We start from the raw sequence: 22,568 nt of genomic DNA, 5'->3' as shown, positions 1-22,568 counted from the left end.
CCAATTCCCTCTGAAGGTGCAGAAGACGTCAAGAAGAAATTGAATTTCTGAGTGATATAGTGATGTTTCTGAGAAATTCAAGAGAACAGTGAGGAGTGATCTGTGAAAATTTTATTTGAGAATTATTTAAAGTGATTTTTTAATTCTAAAAATTATTTCTTTCATTTAGAACGGTACGAGACAATAAACAGTGAAGGGATATTATCCCTCAAGAGAATTAAAGTGGTTTTAAAAATAAGTGTAAATTCATTTTATTTTTACAGTGAAATTGTGATTTTTTGATCAGTGAGAGTTTCAAAGTGACTGTTTTCGAGACTATAAACTCACATGCCCAGTTTGGAGGCAAGAATTTTTTTCTTTTTCTTTTTTCTTTTTTTTTTATTGGAATGGGTATATGCAAGGGGCACTTCGTTACCTAGCATTGATATTTCAGGTTATATATTTTAATATTAAATCTATCTATACATAATTAAGTTGTGTGTATTAATTAATAAGTCAGGCCTGACACGTATTTATCTAATGCATTTATCTGGTTCTATCTATTTAATAAGTATAGCATAATATATAATTTTACTATGTTTAATATATGTAAATGTATGTAAATATCAATTAGTGCATTATCCCAAATCATTTATATAAGCCAAATTTTCTTTTAAGATTAAGATTCAGTTAGTTAGATCGAGTATTACTCTCGCTCCCATTTGATTATAGACCTGGTAGAGAGGCCAGTTTTTTGAAGATTTCACTTTTCTTTCATGCTTTTCCAGTAATTTTCCACTGCTGTAGAAGTTTCTAGAACCGTTAATACTTACATTTTTCTTCATTTTTTCTGTCCCCGGCAAAACATATAAAAAGGCGGAGATTTTTTTATGACTTTCGCTGTTTCAGCTAAGGAGGCCTGTAGAGGCCTGTAGAGGCCATGTTTTACCTTACATGTTTTAATTTTTTAATTTTTTTTTGGGCCTCGTGAAATACCGGAGGCCATCCGGCCATGTAGGCTGGTAGGTAAACTAAGTTTTTTGTATAGGCCTGAAAATAAGTCTCTGGAGTACCGGAGAATTTCCGCCCTAAAAATAGATACACTCTTCGTGTGTGCAGTGTGTGTGTCCACTATGTTCTGTATTGTTACTTGTATAAAAATAAATAAATAAATAAATAAAAATAAATTAAGTGCAAACTTTTTAGACTAATATGTAGAGTTCTCAACCTGGAAACAATTAGTAACTTAATGAAACTTGCAGGACAACTATTTTCCATCAAATATAGGCATATCCTAAAAATGCCCAGATATCCACCATAAGCTTTACCCAATATAGCTGCCAATCCTGCCATATCTAATTTGGCCGCCGCATTTATAGAACAATAATATTTTCCTTGATTTCTTACCTTTGGTTGAATCAGGGGCGGATCCAGAGGGGGGCGATCGGGGCGATCGCCCCCCCCAGAAGACGAAACTTTTTTTTATGTATATAAATAAAACCCATCCTAAACTTTTTTGCCCTTAAAAGAAGCAGTATGACAACCCACCGCCCCCCCCCCCCAGAAGTCGGTCCTGGATCCGCCCCTGGGTTGAATTATACGGTCTTGAAACTTATAACAAAGTATTTTGTAAACAAAATTTTCCTTTCGTTTAATATATAATACATCTCTTTAGATTAGGTAGATATGAAGTTACAAATGATAGAGTAGGTTCGTGTATGGCTTAACTTTGTATCTGTTTCTTTCGAGTGTATTTTTCTGACTTTTAAAAACTCTTTCATAAACAAGGCAGATTTTATCAATCAACCAAAATGTTTAAATACATGATCATACAGGAAGAACCATGAATGATGTGATACTATCAATGGCGGATCTAGAAGGTAAATACTGGGGTGGGGGGCAGCCAGAGCTCAGACTATGATAGGTATATCATGAGTTTACTATAAACTTTCAAAAATATATAAAGAATAGCTTAAATTATTTTTGTCACTCAAAACACTTTGGGGTCTAGACCCTCCGGCCGTGGCCTAGATCCGCCACTGGATACTGTTTTTTACATGAATTTTCAGAAAGTGGTACGACTTTTGTTTCTGTTCCAGAACGCGAAGAAACATGTTAGAAACTACTCGAGAGATAGACAGTTAATTGCAGCAGGTTGTAAGTATATTTACAAATCTACTACGAATCCTGAACAACCAGTAAAAGTGGAATAACATTTCAAATTACACTTTTATGCATTGTATGATGGTGAGGACTTATTTCACACCAGTCACTCATTTCCTCAGTTTTACCCATAAGAACAAGTGCAAGCAGACGACACGTATTGAAGGTGTACCATCAGGAGCAAATTTGGCTGGAGCAAGAATTCCAGCAATTGATTGCAAATGCAAAACATTTATGTACTTAGTGTAAGGCCTCTTTCACACTACGTGCTGTGACGTTAACGGCGCCGCGGCGTGTGTACAAAAGTCGTGCCGTGAAACCAGTGGCGTATTTACGATTTTGTTTCGGGAGGGGCTTTGCTAACTTTCGGGGGGACTTTGCCTCGAAATGTGAAAATTCTGCAAGATATTTCATTTACTTTACTATACTAAGTAAGATTTCAGGGGGGCTTAAGCCCGGAAGCAACCCCCCTAAATACGCCACTGCGTGAAACATACGACTTTTGCCGTGAACATCACGGCAGCTCTTTTTGTCGGCCAAACTGATTTGTCGTTTTTACGATAGAGACAGTATGGATGATCGAAATAGGTTATTATATTTGTATTGGTACTACTTAAAATCTAAAAGACGAATTCATAGAGGAAGGAAATTGGTTCATGTTTCGAATATTCAAAGACCTGTAGCTGGTGAATTTGTGCTATTATTTATTGACTTAAGAAGTAATGAAAGAAAGTTTTTTAAAATGAATTTCGTATGTCGATAGCAGCCTTTGATGAATTGTTAGAGAAAATAAATTTTAATTCAATCGGTTGCAAACCTTCCTGCAAGTAGTTGTTGTTTCGTTCTTAGACTTGTATGAATTGAAAGATTTGTCCCTTAGAATGGGTCTTTCCTCCATCAAACTAAGTAATGTCTCTATATCTTCCATGAAATTAATTTCTTAAGATGGCCAAAAGCAACTCCTTTTAGCACCTTTCAATAAACTAGCAAACAGAATTTTGTCAGGCGCGAGCCGTCTAGTCTGAAGAGAACCATAAGCGGCAATAGTAATTAACATGTCGTTTACGGCGCGGCATTTTGAAGGGCGCCGTGATGTTTATGGCGGCCGCAAGCGGCGAAACACCGTAGCAGATAATCTGAAAAATCCTCGTATATACTAAAGATAATCAAACAATCAAGGTGCCGTGCCAGATGCGGCACGTGGCAAACGCCGCATAGTCTGAAAAAGGCGTAACTGTTTACGCTCGAGATCGTTTTACCCAACATGTGCATTAGTTGTAGGGAAATCATATTGTGGAGGTGAGAAAGCATGATGAAAGTGATATGATGACCTTATCTTAGTGGTATGAATCTTTCGAAGTTCCTTCTTCTTTTTTTTTTTTTTCTTTTTCAGCGGTATAGGTAACATTCCTGTTCTGAAAGGAGCAGCGCTTATTATTTGAAACCTAAATTACTAAAATATAATGGGTCTGATCCAACCCAACTGTATCGTTTATGTCCCGTATCGTTTTCCTCTCACCTTCTTCATTCCACCACTTCATTCATTTCTCATAATCACCGTCTCCTTTAGCCCAGCCGGCATAACCACGGGACGTAAAACTGAAAGCTTTCATTTCATTTTCATTTCCCACTAACACGCCACTACTTACGTGAGCAGCTATTTAACAGAACGATCATTTGCAGCCCCATTACACAGGTATGTTTAAAAGCACTTAACTGAGCCCCATAACTGATGGTTGTCGTTAGCCTGTGACTGACGTAGACTGTGATTTACACGAGTACTGTTCTTCGAGTTATTTGACCATCTTGAAGTTACTAGGAGGAGGACCTCCTCGAGCAATACGTATTCTCTGGGTGGCAAGTGTACTCGGAGAACTTGCTAATTAGATCAGACCTTCTAAAGATACGCGTTCTGTAGTGCGAATTTCGTTCAAATCGAAGAGACAAAGGGCCTTATGCAGAGTCGTTTTGATGCGTGATTAGTGCCATACTAAAGAGTTCGACTAACATATGTTTCCTGCAGTAGTCTGGCTTTTAGTATGCGAGTAATCATGTGTCAAAACGACTCTGCATAAGGCGGAAAGTGTCTCAAATGCCTTTCAACCAATATATACGAGGTGTATTCAATAAGTATCGAACACTTGGTTGGGGAAATACATTTATTGGAAATGTGAAACACTAATCCTCTAAAAAAGTAGTCTCCTTGGTAATGCACACACTTCTCCCAGCGCTCGCGCCCTTGTTGGAAGCACTTCTGGAATGTGGTTTTTGGAATGGTGCCGTCGTATTTCGCATTATGTCTTCTCTTAGCTCAAATCGTGTCCCTTTTAGTGACATTTTCAGCTTGGGGAATAACCAAAAGTCACATGGAGCCATGTCACATGAATAGGGAGCTTGATGACGACACACAAGAATGTTGTATTTGGCGATGAAAGCTTGAATCAAATTTCGCGGATACCCTCCTCATGCCCAAATTCTCGTTCAAAATTGAATGTACCGATCCGATTGAATGGTTTTCGCTTGGGTATCGCCAAGCTTTCGGCAAAATGTGATGCAATATCGCTGCTCGAGTTTTCCTCTCATTTTACAAAGAACATCCGACGACCGCTCACTACATATCTTCAATCGTTGGCTGACTATCAGCAATTAACGCTTTCTGTGCCTTGAAAAAAAATCACGACTTCTCATGAGTGTTCCCTCTACATCTACCAAGAGCTCCCTCGTGGCTAAGCGGTTAGCGTACGCGCCTTTGGCGTCGGAGACCCGGGTTCGATTCCCGGCGGAAGCTCATGTGGTTCGGATTCCACGTTAATCAGTAGGTCCACGTCTCATATAGCCTCTCTGCTGAACGGGACGCTAAACTACAATCAACTCAACTCTACATCTACCAAGGATGTTATAAAATAGAGGATCTGCTCATACAACAAAATCGTGAAGCCATACGCCACTGCTTCGCCACACCTACTCTGCCCACTCCGTGCCACTAAGATTGCAATGTTTCGAGCCAACAATCATGGCGGAAACGAGAGTAGCCAATCAGACGTACCGACTCAGACGATGCTCGATTGTTTTTCGAATTGAGTTCATATGATGAAGATACATATGGGCAGATCCTCTATTTTATAACATCCTTGACATCTATACTGAAGAAAGTCTACCGCGCATAATTGGGATATGAAGGAGAAAATAAGGTTGAATACTTTTCGAATACACCTCGTATGTATGTGGCCATGATAAAGATATATATATGTAGAACGTATATTCTTGGCTTCTTAATTCATTACAGTGCGAATGTACACGCATATATACATTCTCTAAAGCCAGGTGTGCATTGACAAAGAGGATAGGGTAGCCGAACCGAAGTACAGTATTGTGAACAATAGAACAAAATCTTGTACCGAATATTCTCTCGAGACATGCTAAGCAAAGGCTTCTCCACTGTTGTGATCGCGACACATGGTCAATGCACTAATGGCTCCCTCTCCGCACTCCCTTCTTCTTCTACTTGGCTGGTCTGTCTCTGATAATGTGCAACCGGACTAAGATTCCCTTAATGATGTAACTGAATTCTGCAACAGCAAAATTAGCTTCTATTTAATTTTAGTTGTTGCACGTTAACCGATACAGCCGCAATCAGTATTTAAATGCTTAGAGATTTGCGTAATTCATTATTTTCGTAATGAACTATTGTTTTGCATTATAATAAATTGGTAGATTACTGTGCTTTGGTACAAGGAATAACTGGTTCGATCCAAAAACATGGGAGTTTCTGGTAAACAATATTGTATCTGTGAAATCTTATGTTCCCTCCCACATTTTCATTACACCAAATCTTTTGACTTTCAGTGATCATTCGTCCGTACGTTAATCTAGAAATTTTTATTTCTATAATATTCTCTGTATGTTTATAATATTCTATAATGTAAGTGGGTGAAAAGAAAGCTACTAGAATGAAAAAGAAATAATAACAACGTTTGGTTCTTTATTAATTTGATCATCGAAACAATATGTTTAGAATTTTACCGTAGCATATAAACCTTGTTAATATTTGCAGAACTGAATACAGAGCAATTTGTATATACGATTGACACAGAAGAGACTATTGCTTCAACTTATTCAATTGTTAAGATGACTTTTTTTTTTTTTTTTTTTTTTTTTTAGCATGTCGATTCTCCTTGCAGAGTGTGGAAGGTGTTTCTTTGATTATTATAGCTACATCCGACAAATTGTCATGGAACACAATTTCGATCTATTTCCTTCTGCGATTAGCACGTGATGAATGAAATTTGTAGATCTTGATCAGCAGGAGCCCAGTAGTAGTAGTAGCAGCAGCAGTTTGTTATTTGTCTTCACTCAACGTACTATCATTTCTCTCTCTAACTGTTGCGTCGGATTTACTTTCAGTAGTTTTCTGAATGATTTATTTAACGTTCAGTTATTTGTTTATCTTGTATCATGGCAAAAGGTCTTCTTTCTCCTCTTCCTTTCTGCTCCTCTTCTTCTTCTTCTTTTTATAATCAGGTCCGTAATGAAAACTTCATGAAAATTCGATTACCGAGGATGGAAAAGAGAAATATATAGTTAATATATTTCTATTTTTGCGAATCTTCGCAAGATGATTAAATACATAATGTAATGCCAAATTAAGTTAATAAGAGGTATTTCCATGAGAAATCAGAGTAGCCAGCCAAAACATTTTATTTGTTAGTTCGCTTATTCTGTTTTATCTTCAATCTCAAAAACTGAGGACCATTCAATCAAAGTTCTAGAAAGTCAGTGTACGGAAACCACATAATGTATTATTACCAATATTCACGAGGATTGGTTAGAATTTATTTTTAAAAAACATTCGTAATGAATATGTAGGCTTGTTTTCACTTTCTTAACATATTCTTTCGTAAACAGTGGGCCAAATGCATGAATTCGAATTATAACGAAACCAGCATATGCTTCCTAGTTAAAATTGATATACGACCAATTGGCTTACAATATTATTGACAACAGCATATTCACTAATGGCGTATAAAACAAAGCAGACTTGAAATTGAGCCATTATTGGCTCATTACAAAAGGGCGAAAATAATTATGTAACGTAAACAATAAAATGGACACCATTTTTGTCCATTTACATTTAAAGTAAACATTTTTAACAGAGAAAGGGGCGCTTCATTTGGTCGTACTCTCAATTTAATATAGAAAGTTGCTCTTCTTCTTCTTCTTCTTTTTCTATTTCTAAAGGGAAGATAAAAGCTGAACACGCCTACCACCATTACAACATATCCATGACTCGAAGAAAAAAATTCATTAATCAAGTAATCTCAGCAATCAATTTTATGCCTCAGTTAAGTTTGATTTCTCACTCAAAATACCACGTTTTCAGACTAAATACTTATTAATGTGCCAAAGCCAGAGCTACGCTGTGGATTTTAAATCTCTTACGAGATGGTTCTAAATATATGTAAGTGCAAACGGAGCTAAACAAAGTGAGGCTTCTCCTTAACATTGGCATGGTAATAAAAGAAGGTAAAATCCATGAAACCGAAGCCCCTTTGCTACATCTGATCTCGTAGTAGCTTTAACAGTATGGAATTTTTAGTGTTAGGTTTCGTGTCTAATACAGCACAAGGTACAAAACCTCCTCCACAATCTCTTCCATCGAGTAGTTGTAGGTGGAGGGCCATCTGATGGTGTGGTAAACTCGATCCCTTGCTCATTCGATGTATGATCAACTTCCTCTTCTGGAATTGAAGAAAACCTTTCGATTAGGTTGGATTGTGATTCTGGGGCACAAGAACGAGATGCATTGTTTATAATGATGTTGGAGCCATCTGATGGTGTGGTAAACTCGATCCCTTGCTCATTCGATGTAACAATAATTTGGTCAACTTCCTCTTCTGGAATCGGAGGCAGTTCTTTGATGCAATTGGATTCCGAGTCTGAGGCACAAGAGGAAGATTCATTATCTTCGTTCATACTAGTGCTATTTGATTGTGTAGTGAGCTTGATCTCCTGTGCGCATGTCGAAAATATAACTGCATCAAATTCATCATCTGGTATTGATTCAAGATCAAGGTTTGTTGACAATTCTGAAGCACGACAAGAAGAAAGTATACATTCGTGATTTTCGTTCAAAGTAGGTGATGATTCTCTGGATGAATGAGCAATCATGTCTACGTCCTTAAGTTCTTCTTCATCTAAGAAACTGAGATCTTCAATTGAATGACACGATAGTTCTGTAGCGCTAGAAGAAGACGAATAAATATACAAATTGTCTTGGATTTTGTTAGGAGATGAATCGCTGGCACCACAAGAAATCAAATCTTCTCCGCCCACGAGAGAGTATACTTCATTGTCCAGACTGTTCTCAAAGTCAGTTTCATCGCAACTATCATCGCAGCCATCCGAATAATATATTTCGCTTCCATCGGTGCTGTCATACATATCAGGATATAATTGTACGTCTTCATCGTAAATAATACCGTCCACTTCCGAGTCGGTAAGGCTATCAAGATCATCACCATCCAGACTATCATAGATGTCTTGCCCATAATCTTCATTGACTGGATTTTGTTCGTCAAGGTTCACAGGAACATCCTCATCATAATAATTAACGATGTTACCCTCAATTGTTCCACTAGATTCTAACCATTCGAAAATTGCTGTGCCGTACGCGTAGAAAATGCTGTCAGTTGTTACAACCACATCCCTAAATCTGTAAATCCATCGGGGACAGTTGTTTACCATCTCGATTTTCTCTATGCAGTCTCTAGTGCAGCTCACAATACTGTTATTCCATACGCCACATCGTGGCCTCATACGATAATCAATTAGAAACGATGCCATTTTAACGTTTTCTTTCGCTTTTTTTTTTACTTTCTCAGCTTAGTAAATAATTTTCGTGTTGCTTTGTTTGTAGCTCCTCACCGCACTGAAGATTTTAATCTTTTCTAGGAAACGCAGACAATGTTCAACAATAATATGATTTTTTTAAACACCTAATCTATTCATAGCAACAAATATGAATTAATACAAAATCACAAATATTACACTTTATTAAATAATTTTTCGTTATATACGCATATTTAAATATAGTAAACAAAGAAAATACAGTGCGTCCGTAAAGCTGCGCAACCCAAAGTTTAATTACGTATATCTTTTGAACCAAGAATGTTAAAGGCTTGAGTCTTGAAACAAATGTAAGCGTGTTCTATGTATATATTTTCGAGATTATGACCGATGTTGGAATTTGTAACGTTTTTGCGTAGTAACGAAAGAAAGTACCGAAATTGTAAAATAAAAAATGTACAAAATGAAGAAAATCAATATTGAGCTGCAGGAAACTGACTTCCTGCGGGTGAATCTCTGTGTGTGTGTATATATATGCAGTAACCAGTGGCGTATTTAGGGGGGGCTTCCGGGCTTAAGCCTCCCCCCCCCGAAATCTTACTTACTATAGTAAAGTATATTAAATATCTTGCAGAATTTTCACATTTTCAGGCAAAGCCCCCCTAAAAGTTAGCAAAGCCCCTCCCGAAATAAAATCGTAAATACGCCACTGGCAGTAACCATCAACATTTATCCGTTGGTACGAAAATGTGACAAAGTTGATGCAGTGTTGCCATTTAAAAAAGGCTATCTAATGCAAGTCCGTAAAATGAGTATTTTATATATATATACAGAAACGCGGTCCTTGCAAACACCTGTAAAACGCGGTCCCTGTAAAATTACTGCAACAGGTGTGTTTTAGATAAATTAATGATAAGCAATGAGAATTTGCACATGATTGATAACCTAAATTTTTATGCAAAAATTTGCGATAAAAAATTTTACTCACCTATAGCTGGCAACCCTGGAATCTCCGTGGAAAGATAAGTGCACTTTACAGCAAATTCTCGAAGTGGCCGCCACATTTTTGCAGACACAAATTTACACGCTTTACCATGTTTTTTGACATTTGTTTCAGTGTTCCTGGTGTTGATTGAATTTCTGTTTCAATGTTCGTCTTCAGTTCCAGAATGCTCCTGGAGTTATTCTTGTACACCACATTTTTCAGGTAACCCGATAAGAAAATGTCAGGTGATGTTAAGTTCGGAGAACGGGTGGGCCACAAATTTTTGGAGATGAAGTGGTCACCAAAAAATTCCCCTAACATTTCCTGTAAAGCGCCCTTCTCTTTCTACGAGGATTCCAGTATTGCCAGTTGTAGGTGAGTAATTGTTTTATCGCAAATTTTTGCATATAAATTCAGGTTATCAATTATGTGCAAATTCTCACATAATTGCTTATCATTAATTAACCTTAAAGACACCTTTTGCAGTAATTTTACAACAAGACTGTTTGCAGGCGCCGTTTTCATATATATATATATAGTGGCGGACCCCTTAAGGTTTATCAAGAACTCTGTTATAATCGTTTCACAGCCTGAACATTATATTCCAAATACATATAATAATAATTATTTATATATTAGTCTGTCATTAGTAAATAAATTAAATTAGAATAAAATATTGAATATTTTGTACTTCAAAATATTGGGGGGATGCGTCCCCCTCGTCCCTTGGCAGAGACCCTGTGGATTCAAGTGTTACTTATGTTAAAGCATTCATAATCCAGCGAAGTGGTTGTTATTATTTGCGAAAATTTAAGTCTTTCGCAGCCACCTTGATTTCAGTACTCCAACCTGAAAGAAAACGTTTGTCCGTTGCCATAGAAACCGTCGTTTCTAGGGCAACAGGTCCTGTCACGGTTAGCCAATATTGAAAGAAGACGTAAAAATTTAACGAAGATAAAAGAGCTAATGTAGAGTTGGAGAGGAGTCGCTAAAATTAATTTTCTTTAACGAGGACGATTACGAAAGATCACTTACTGATTGAAATCCAGATTATTTTCCAATAGAGTAACTTCCAATAAACCTTTTGTTATTGTTAATTATTCCATATCGGACTCCCGAAGAAAACTCATCGAAACAACTTATTGACCGTGCCAATAGCGACTACTCTCAATCATGACTCCGTTTTCTTTCATTTAGAAATAGGAAAGAAAGAGAAGAAAGTAGAAGGGTAAAAGAAGGAGGTAGGTAAAGAAGAAAGAAAAGAAATAGGGTATTTTAATGAGAAACAGATTACTGGATAATTCCGGAAATATAGTAAAAAGGTCGGGAAAGTCGTTGAAAAATGAATCATTCTAAATGTTATTAACAACTAATCAATTTTGGAATGCTTCGGAATAGACACATGTTCCCTCATACCACCCAGACCTAGCTCCAGGCACCACGATCATGGGGTTGCCCAGACCTAGACCTGGAAATGAGAAAAGTGAAATTTAATTCTTTGTAAAGTTATTCCAACCGGTGATTGATAACTATCCAGCATCTGAACTCTGTCCTCTAGGATCGACCACACATATGAATTAGCCAAGAGGAAAAAAAAAATCGAAACTTATCAACTCAATATAAATTTATGTATCGCATCAATAAAAGTCTCAACTTCCTGGAAGAAAGATGTCGTATTTAGGCTTATCCTGCTATTTTTGCTTCACTCCTCGAGCCGATTTAAACCATTAGTGACGGTCCTTCATGACCTAGGTTATTTACCTTAACACATATATTAAAACATGACACATATATTACAGATGTTAATATGACAAATGATATCACTAAAATTACTTATATTAAATCTATCATGCATTCACACGCTCACTCACTCAGGACAGTGTATATATGTTTAAAGGAAACCAACTAACTACAAAGGTACAAATAGTTTATTACATTCATAGTGAAAAAAAAGGACAAAACAAATAATTATGAAGAAAATATTAAAAGCACAAGTTCTTGGTTATATATTAATAGAGTACATAGTGTTATATTTTAGTAATTTTTTATATATTCAATCATATTGACAAATGAAAAAGAAAGAAAAAAAAATAATTACACGTATCATATCTTAGGCATGCTAAAGCAAAATGATGATTTGCGACATACGCAAAAGAAAAAAACTTATTTCACTAAAAAAAATTGGACAAAGAGGAAAGAAAAAAAAACTTTTTGGTGTATTAGAACTTATATGAGTCTCTACCTCACGTCGAGATATTAAAATCTTAATAATTTCGAGCGTCCAAATCACAACTCACGCACTAGTCGTAGTGTCCAAAACGTTTCGCTCCATTTAACTTAGTTTGTGGTCATTTATATATATCTCTATATGTATATATATATATATATATATATATATATATATATATATATATATATATATATATATCTATTGGTTTACAAAACCATTCGTCGTCTATATTTGGTTTGTAACTGGTAACAGTTTATATCTGCAATCGCACACTGCTACGTCTATACCCATCTAGGGATTTCGAGAAAATAACTTTCACTACAGGAAGTTTCTCCTCTTAGACGGTCTATTTCCAAATATATTAATCGAATAATTTCAAGTTATTTATCCAACACTGGGACACTTCACGAGACCTTTCATTAGGATCACTTTCGTATATGTTTATACATGGTTCGGATTAAAAAAAAAATGATCTTCCACAGGTGTACGGAGTATGATGGTTCAAATTGAGGATAAAAAAAAAAACTGGTCAAGTCATAGGATACACATGTAGGTGAGAAGGATTCAAGGTGCACTTTCCACAATGGTTTTAGGTTAATTGTTCAGGGATAATATTTGTTATGATGTGGGTTACGTTTAGACCTGCCGATATTTTTTCAATGCATGCCATTATATAATTACAGAGGTTATCACTTACATTGATTCAGAGGAAAAGGAAAATTACTTAAGTGCACGGCGGTATTCTTAACAAAATCTACATTCTTAAATTCGTCGGAAGACTTCTGGTAAACTATAGCAACCAATACACGTCTAGGGGGACAGACACGAGCGCTCTTACATATATTCATAATACATTTAATATCATACTTTTACTTTAACATCATATTCACATACTAATTACACATACATTTCGAAGTATTTATTTCTCTCTCTATATATATATATTTATAATAAATGCGCACACATTTAAATTAATCATCCCCAACAATAAAATTTTACAAGGTTGCAACATTGTCCAAGAAAACAAATGACTTCCAACATTACATTTGGAAACAAATTAAATTTTATCTGATACCGCGCGTCTATAAATTTTTAACTTTTATATAATCAATTCGTGTTTAAATCCTGAAGGAAAAAAAAAACTTTGTGAGGCAGGCACGTAACACAGAGCATTTCTAGATATAACTAGGTAAATCAAAATACAATTTCTGGGCCCAGGTTAACTAAAAAGTAATTGAAAACCAAAACAGAAAGGAAAGTGACCAACGGATTAAAAAAAAACTTAAGAGGAACGACGGTGAAAGAACGTAATCGAAGTGTCGTCAAATACTAAGTCTTTGTTCATTTCAGCGATAGGTCAAAATGTGATGGAGGACCCAATCATTATCTACTCCATTCATGAATCGTGTCTTGCAACGTCTCAGCTGGTAATTTCAGATCAGAGTTGTACGTTAAATAAATCGTAAGTAACAAGTTCAAAATCTTGGGGGGGGGGAGGTTGAAAATTTGAAAAAAAAAATCTCGAAGTAATGAAGACAGAGAGAGAGATAGAGAAGAAGGAAGACGAAGAATAGGGGCGCCAAAGACTTAAGTGAGAAATAACTAACGCTACAAAGACAGAAGTCGAATTTCGCTCTCAACAAAATCCATAGCCAAAATATTCTTAACATGCCAGAAAGGGTGGTCTACTCAAATACGTAGACTCAAGGGGCGCCCTGCTGCCAAGGATGCAAGTTCTGTGTCCATCAGATCCCAATCCCACAAGAGTTTGCTTGTAAGATTGAAATCCGATCCCCGTATCCGGCCCAGACCAGCAGGATAAAAGGAGAGGGGGAAAGGGACCAGGTAACTGCGTCCCCAATTTTGAAATCTCTAAGAAAAAAAAATATTCGACCCCTTAGAAAAACTAAGAAGGTTCGAGGACAGTAATGAAACTAGAATAGAAGTATTATCTAAGATATCCCTAACTAATGATTTGCCGAAATAAAAAAAAATTAAATAAATTGAATTTTGGATCGGTGATTTCTATGCCAAACTTCACCGATAGCTACCCTGCGCAGACACGCCACAGTCTGGGATGTCGTTAATTTCCCTCGTCTAATTAAACTAAGAAAAGAAATGAAAATACTTAAAGGGACTAGGGGTCGACATCCGGGTACGCGAAAATAAATTCCAATAACTAATTGTTTTGATTCCGTACCCTATCAAAGCTGTCGCCTCCATGAACATTGTAAGCTAGCTCGAGTAGGTAACGTGGAGGAAAAAAAAATCTCACGGAGCAGGGTATTCTATTTTAAAAAACCGACCAGAAAATATAATTCACTACAGCCCTGTTGTATAACTACTACTGTCTTTTCATAATTTATTATTCAATATGTCTAGTCTGCGATTATATGATGCTACCCCTTCTATCAGATGGTATTACTATGGTTGATTATTATTATAACACATTAAACTACTAAGTATTACCATAGTCCGACTATATATCGCCCTCCGGTCCGCGTGATATTATGGTGCAGGGGTCAGAACCTGAGATGTTTGTAGTTACCCGTATCTATTCAATATCTATATATCAACACACGGCGAAGTATTCACTGGGCTACTATATATATATTTAACTATATGGGTGTCCTATCTTCTATATTCATTTACTACAATATTCATATACTTATTAATATTCATATTCACATTAATATTCATTTGCCACGACGCTATATTCTACAAACACCCTGTTTCCTCTATCTACGCCCAGCCTATTTACACATTTCATCATAATACTTTAAAATCTATAATCACTACAAACATTTCCCATTCTGATCACCGCACGACAACCTCACTCGAACCCAAGACTCTTTCATCCCAAACACACAATACTATGTAATACTCGGTAGCTTTATTAAATAATACTTTTGATAAAGTGGATACTTTCAAATATTTAGGATCAATATTAACAGACGAAAATCATATTCACGAAGAAATTAAATGTCGACTAAAAGCAGGGAATTCGTGTTACTATTCGGTTCAAAATCTCTTGTCGTCGCGAATTCTGTCGAGGAATTTGAAGCTAAAAATATATAAAACGATAATCATGCCTGTTGTTCTGTATGGTTGCGAAACATGGTCGCTTACTCTGAGGGAAGAACATAGACTGAAAGTATTTGAGAACAGGATCCTGAGAAGAATATTCGGACCCAAGAGGAACGAGAATGGGGAATGGCGGAAGCTTCATAACGAGGAACTACATAGTTTATACGGTTTACCCAACATTGTTAGGGTTGTCAAGTCTAGGAGGCTTAGGTGGGCAGGTCATGTAGCTAGAATGGAAGAAAGTAGAAACGCTTTCAAAGTCTTGACTGGTAGACCCATAGGTAAACGACCATTAGGAAGACCTAGGCGCAGATGGGAGGATAATATTAAGATGGATCTCATAGAGATAGGAATACAAAGTAGAAACTGGATGGAATTAGCTAAGGATAGAAGTCAGTGGAGAGCTTTTGTGAACGCGGCACTGAACCTCCGGGTTCCATAGGCCATAGAGTTAGTTAGTTAGTTAGTTAGTTAGCTTTATTAAGAAGAAAGAAAAAAAAATCCTACGTATGTTCACTGAAAATTGAATTATCTGCGATAATGTTTAATGTTTATAAAATTCTGCAGCAACAATGAGCTTCTGCAGCCACGAAGAAGAATGAACATCTAATATAATTCCAAAGCGAAGAACTAGCATCATATCGCCCGACTTCTGTTAAAAATTTACGTATTGTTTATTTACTTAAATATCTCGATTTCTAGACTATGCAGAATGTTGAAACTTTCAGAATATATTAAGTTTGGATCACTTGACCTAACTGTACATTCATATGGGCTGTGAATTATACCTTCTAGGTTTTATTTCGGAAAGAAAGGTCAATTTCATGAAATCTAAATCACTAAGCACCTCGACAGAAGAATGGCGGTTAGTACTGACTTTTGACACTAGGGCTAGCGACGATATAATCAACCCTTGAACAACGGAATGTGACCTTGTACACGGAATTATTATACTATATTACGTTCACTTAATGACGGAGTAATAAAAATTTATCGCATAGTAAATACTACACTGTCCACATTTACTTATATCACACACTCTTTCATCACTTAACTACCACTACCACTGATACTACATTACAAATATACACATACTACTTAAACTACAAGACACATCATGCCAATACACACCAATTATCACTACCATTAATACATGTTGTACTGATAAATACACACAGAAAACATTCATATTCTACCATTTTAAATCGGCTCGAAAGGAAAAGGAAAGAAAGGGACAGGGCCAACTGGCCCTTGTTTCACTGAATCACATTCTTAAGTGTTTTATCAACGCCCTGAGGGGACGTATCGAAATATTAGCTAACAATAGGACCCCTGCCCTGAAGGGGCAGGAACCCGGAAACAAACTAAATGTTTAACTCATCCCGCTGGAAGCCGTACTCCCAATTTGGGAGTCAGATAGGAGCCCTTACTGATAATTCACACGTGCATTGTGATCACTATCCTAACTACAAAGAAATTAAATACCGCCATGTTATTACTAAATAAGTACAAAAGAAATCACATTTACTACATACACGAACACAATCGGCAGTGGGGCAGGCCTAACGTAACTCTAAAAGGAGTAATTTTCAGGATGAGAATATTTTAAGGGAGAAACACCACTCTTCCGAAACTGTTTATAGATTTTTTCCTTTCTAAGAACAACTAGCAAACTGATGCACTTCACAGAACCTGTCCACCACTAATTATATCAGCAAAACATGGCGTTACCGAGTTGACTTCCTATTTCTGCTCTACAGTCAGGTTTTTTACTATAAAATTGGCAAATTTATGGCTCCTTAGCTTCCTGGACGGTATTTATTCAATTATTATATTAGTTTTACCTTCTTAATGCAACTTTTCTAGTTAATTTCTCCTTTTATATGCTGGAAGATCCGGGTCGGCTGTCGTCAACAAATTTTCAGGCATGGAATGGAATAATTGCGCCCTAATATCATAGCGTGGGTTTATCAGCCAATCAAAACTAAGCATTTTGGCGGTGGGGCTTTGAAACGAATAAAATTTGGTAAAATCTGGATCAAACTAGATTTTAGAAGGACCTAGGTATCTAAAAGAGAGGTGAAGGGTGGTCCTGAAAATTCTGTCGAAGTTTAGATTGGTTATTTGATCCGGAAAGTTCCGTCCAATAGTGGATCTATATTTTCGGATAGCACTGACACCGTAAGAATTGTAATAATCCATTTACATATACATATGCAAGACTTATAACTAATTTAAAATATAAATAAAGATATTGATTCCCAAAACTATCATTCCCAATGAATTTTTACAGTTTTTCCATGTTAATTTGAAATAGAATAACAAATAAAATTACGAATTATATGAACAGCCAGAAATTTTTTGTTAAACATCAAGTACAGTCGGTGCAAAAATTTCGGGCACCCTCCTATTAAGAACATAATATCATTAGACTGTAATGGCATATTACAGTTCCCCGGCGTCGTTAAAAAAATTTTGTTTGAATAACAAAATTTTGTTGAATAGAATTAACATGTATTAATACTAATAAACTAACTACTCACTCATACACTCATGCACTCAAATGAGACAGTGTAACATTCACTTTGGGTATTGAGATAGAAGTTCCCGTTTTTTGTCCTCGGTACAGTTGAAAAGCTTAAGATTCTGGAAATTGTGAGTTCCGATACTTTCACCTTTTAGATTGTGTAATACAGCGCAATTTTTCAATAATTTAACTGCTAAAAACGGGCCGGTATAGACTTTCATCCATTTTGCTGACTCATGCTTTATAAGTGAGGATAAGTTATGCAGTTTCAACATCACTAATTGCCCTTCTTGCAGATTTATAGCGTTTGACGACTGTTTAGCATGACTTTTTAATTTTACCTCTACTTCAGCGTATCGGAAACGGTTATCTATGGAATCTAACTCTTTGGGCCATGGGAACACTTTCCTATAGCTATCAACGGCAGAATAACTAAGAAAGCGTTCCGCAGGCGTACAGCCAATACTGGAACAATATGAATTGTTCAGAAGGTCCTGAATTTTAACTAAGTACTTGTGCCAAGTGGTTTGATCCTCATGACACCATAATCTAACTAATCTATTGAGTTCTTTATGGCTACGTTCTGTAACGCCGTTAGCCTGCGGGGAATAACTGGAAGTTTTCTTATGTTTAATTTTATATTTGTTACAAAAGTCCTGCCATAACTTAGATTGGAACTGTGGTCCTTTATCAGATAAGAATTCCTGTGGGTAAGGCAATAGATGAAAGTATCGTCTCTCTAATACTGTGATTATTTCCTTAGTATGAGCCTTTTTCAGTGGAAGGAAAGTAACGAAACGAGAATAAATATCTGTTAGAGATAAAATATAATAATATCCCTGACTGGGTGGCAATTTTCCAATAAGGTCCACCCCCAGAGTCTCATGGGGTACGGTGGCTTGAATATGATATTCCTGCTTAGCTATAGCACGGTTTGTAAACTTTGTTTCGGCACATTCTATGCAATTTCGTATGAAGTTTTTAATCGTGGTTTTTTGATTCTTCCAATAAAATATAGCTCGACAAAAGCGATAACACTTTTGAACTCCAAAGTGACCGGTAGAATGGACAACACTGATAATTTGGGGTATACAACTCTGCGGTATCACTAAGAGCCATTTCTGAATACGCAAAGGTTTAATATAAATTAACCCACAGTACATTGTTACTCTGTCCAGATTACGGTTGTTTTCATATTGCTTTAACAGGTTCTTACATAATTCATCTGTTATTTGATTTTCTCGAATAAAGTCTAGATTAATATCAGCATCCTGCATTTTGGTTAAAAAATGAACATAATGTGTTTCGGGCTCAAGCAATACCTCAGGTGGGTATCTACTAATTGTGTCGGCTACAAAATTTTCTCTGCCTGGACAGTGTTGAAAAATTAAATCAAATTTCTGCAGTTTCAATAGAATGCGGGTGGTTCGTGGCTCAAGGTTCTTTTGGGTGAATGCATGTGTGACTGCCGCGTTATCTGTATGGACATAAGTAGTACGACCCATGATATACTGCTCAAAATGTTCACAGAGGAACAGGACTGACAGGAGTTCCAGCTGAGATATTGAAAGAGACAACTCATAGGGTTTCACCCGTCGACTGGCATATCCAATGACGTTAGGATTATCTTTATCTGAAGGATATTGTGCAAGTAGGCCAGCCAAATTTTCCATGCACGCATCACTATGGATGTGAAAAGGCAAGGAGAAATCCGGCTGACTTAATGCAGGTGGATTACTAAGAAGGGTTCTCAGTTTATTGAACGTTTCCAAGGCTTCGTTATTCAGAACGAATTTCTGATCCTTTTTCAGGAGTTGATACAGATTAGCAGTGAGACCAGAAAAGTTTGGGATGAATTTTCGCCTCCATCCTATAAGCCCTAAAAACTTCTGTAATGCTTTCTTGGATTTCGGTACTGGAAAACAACGAATTGGCTCATTGAGTCGAGGGTCAACCCTTATTGTTCTGCCACTAATTATATGTCCTAAAAATTTGATTTCCCGTGCAAAGAACTTACACTTTTTGAAATTTAATGAAAAATTTGCTTGTTTAAAGATTTCGAAAGTTCTCTCTAAATGAGCCAAATGCTCTTCTTCAGTAGTTGATTTTACTAGTACATCGTCTAAGTACAAAATAACAAAAGAACGGGTTGAGTCATTAAAAAATTTTGTCATTACCGATTGAAATACAGCAGGACTACTTTTCAGCCCCTGTGGCAGAACAGTAAGGCAATATTGTCTTCCCTTGTACACAAAACTGGTGCATTGGTAAGAGTCTGGGTGTAAACTGATCCCATAATATGCACTTGACGCGTCAAACGACGAAAACCACATTGCCTGCGAAACACGGTGTAGTAACTCATTGATAGGTTCTACCTGCACCTGTGGAGATATAATTTTTGAGTTGGTAGCCCTCAGATCTAAAACTGGACGTACACCGCCAGAGGCCTTCCGGACGACATGAATAGGATTTCGATATGGAGACATTTGTTCTATTGCTATCCCCAACCGTAACCATTTATTCAACTCTGCTTCAAACTCAGGTTGTATAGCCTGGGGAACGGAATAACATGGTCCAACAACTGGTTCTTCATCCTTCAACTGTATTTTATAGGGAGGCGCGTTAACGCGGCGTGGGTACTCAGAGAAAAGAGAACGGTACTTTATTAATAATTTCAGAAGACCTGATTTAATCGGTGATGGTAAGTCATCCCGAGTGGCAATATATGAATCAATCTCTTGTTCCGAGACATTGCATTCGGTGCCCAGGAGTGGATCCAGCTGATCTCCCCTGTTAACCCCTCCCTTGTGGAGAGGTGTCACTGCACAGGCAGCTTGACAATTTAAACTGGGGTCAAGCATGGGTTGATCCACCACCGGCCATCCTGATTCACCGATTGCAATCTCTTCTACTGGTAATTTCACTAGCATAATGTTTGGTCGATCCGTAGGAACGACAACAGTGTTTCCTAAACTATCTTTCATTCTAATCTCTTTCTTTTCCCGGTCAATGATACAATGGAATTTGTCCAGAAACGGACATCCCAGTATTAGGTCCGTTCGCAAATATTTTATGACGAAGATGGCTATTTCGAATATATGATTTTGTATGTTTAGGTTAAAATTTTGAACGCCCTGAACCGAAAAACTTTCTTTTCCAGCGAAAGCGCCAAGTGTAAGGCCCGTGTATGGTCTCAATTTAGCGGATGGAAACCGTTGCTTTAATTTTTTCCACACCTCCCAGTCCATTAGGCAGAGCTCCGAGCCACTATCTATTGTAGCGACAAGTTCAACGCCGCCGATACTTCCTCGTAGGCTGGGAGAGGTAGAAAAATAACGTTCTTCACTTGAAGCAAAGGGTTCCTCATCTATAACAAATTTTATAACAAATTGTAACGAGTCCCGAAATGATAAATTTTGTGTCCACAAATTAGATTTACATTCGTGGTCAGTCTGATTTTTCAAAATAATGGGGTATATTTTCCCGCAACTATCCTCCCCCATTTCACCAGGTAGTTGCGGAATTAGTTTGTCGATTTGACAGCGGTCTCGCGACTATCAATCCCTCGAGTGGCTAGAATTCCATTTCCGCCATTAGTTGGTATTTGCGAAGGGGCAGAATTCTGAGATCTACTTGCACAGTTATTGTTAACATTGCCGTTTTGACAAGTACCGTTTTCTCTTCTCCGGTACTTGTTAAAGTTAAAGTTCCGTTAAAGTTCCTCCTATTATCGTCCCTATTCGGGTTCGATTCCCCCATTGTGCGGTCATAGGGGCGATAACCCCGGCGATTGTTAAACATCGGTCGGTTACGGAACAGACGTCGACCGTTATATTGATTGCTTTCTGAGCCACTCCCACTCGGATAGCGAGATCCAGCTTGGGTGTAACTCAGAAAGTCCGTTTGGCAACTTGCCGTTGCCTTGCTTTTCACGGGTTTCACAACTTTTGCTTGTCGGGCGAAATACCTCTTTGGTGGGCCTCCAGTTTCTTTCCCACACAGGGCAGCTAGGCGTGACGTAACTTCTCGCACCGTTTGGCACAAGTGGGAAGCAATAGCCCGCGACTCATCTGGTGGAAGAGCGTTCACTATTATGTCCACTAGCTCGGCTTGCGATGGATTTTCTGCAATCTGATAGTACAGTTCGATGATCTTCCAAGCATAGTCCAAAAGGGACCCATACTTGGCTCGATCATATCTTAAAGATTGGAGGTTGCGTTTCTGAAGCCTCTCTATATGTTCGTTGCAGTATTCTTCCTTAAAAAGGATCAGAAAATCATCAAACGTATGAATTCTATATTTAATAGAAGCAAACCACGCGCCTGATGCTGCAATTAAAAGTTTTTCGACTATTTGTAAACGTTCTCTATCGGTCAGCCGATACATTTCTAAACACTGCTGCAATCTACGCAGAAAAACACGAGGCTGTCCATTGGTAATATTCCCGTCAAAAGTGGGAAAACGTTCGATGTCCCTCAGCGAAACCTTGGAACCCATACTAACATAAGCAGGGGAATAGTTACTGGGAATTAACATATTATCCTGCACAATCGGAGTCGTCACCGGATTTACCACCGACGACGTCGTAGCGGTGTTATAACTACCCATGTAAGTGAAAGGGATTCTGTTGGTCGTATTGAGTATGTTGGGCTCCATCCCCGGACCAATCGCACCCATGAACAACGACTCAGAATGGCACCCATCTCCTTTTCCCGGCAACACGCTATGTGATTGTATACCTCCATGTAAGG

Source organism: Thermobia domestica, chromosome 4, assembly GCF_964235325.1.
Source record: "Thermobia domestica chromosome 4, izTheDome1.hap1.1, whole genome shotgun sequence".
Classification (NCBI taxonomy): Eukaryota; Metazoa; Arthropoda; class Insecta; order Zygentoma; family Lepismatidae; genus Thermobia; species Thermobia domestica.
Note: the sequence above shows the minus strand (reverse complement) of the source record.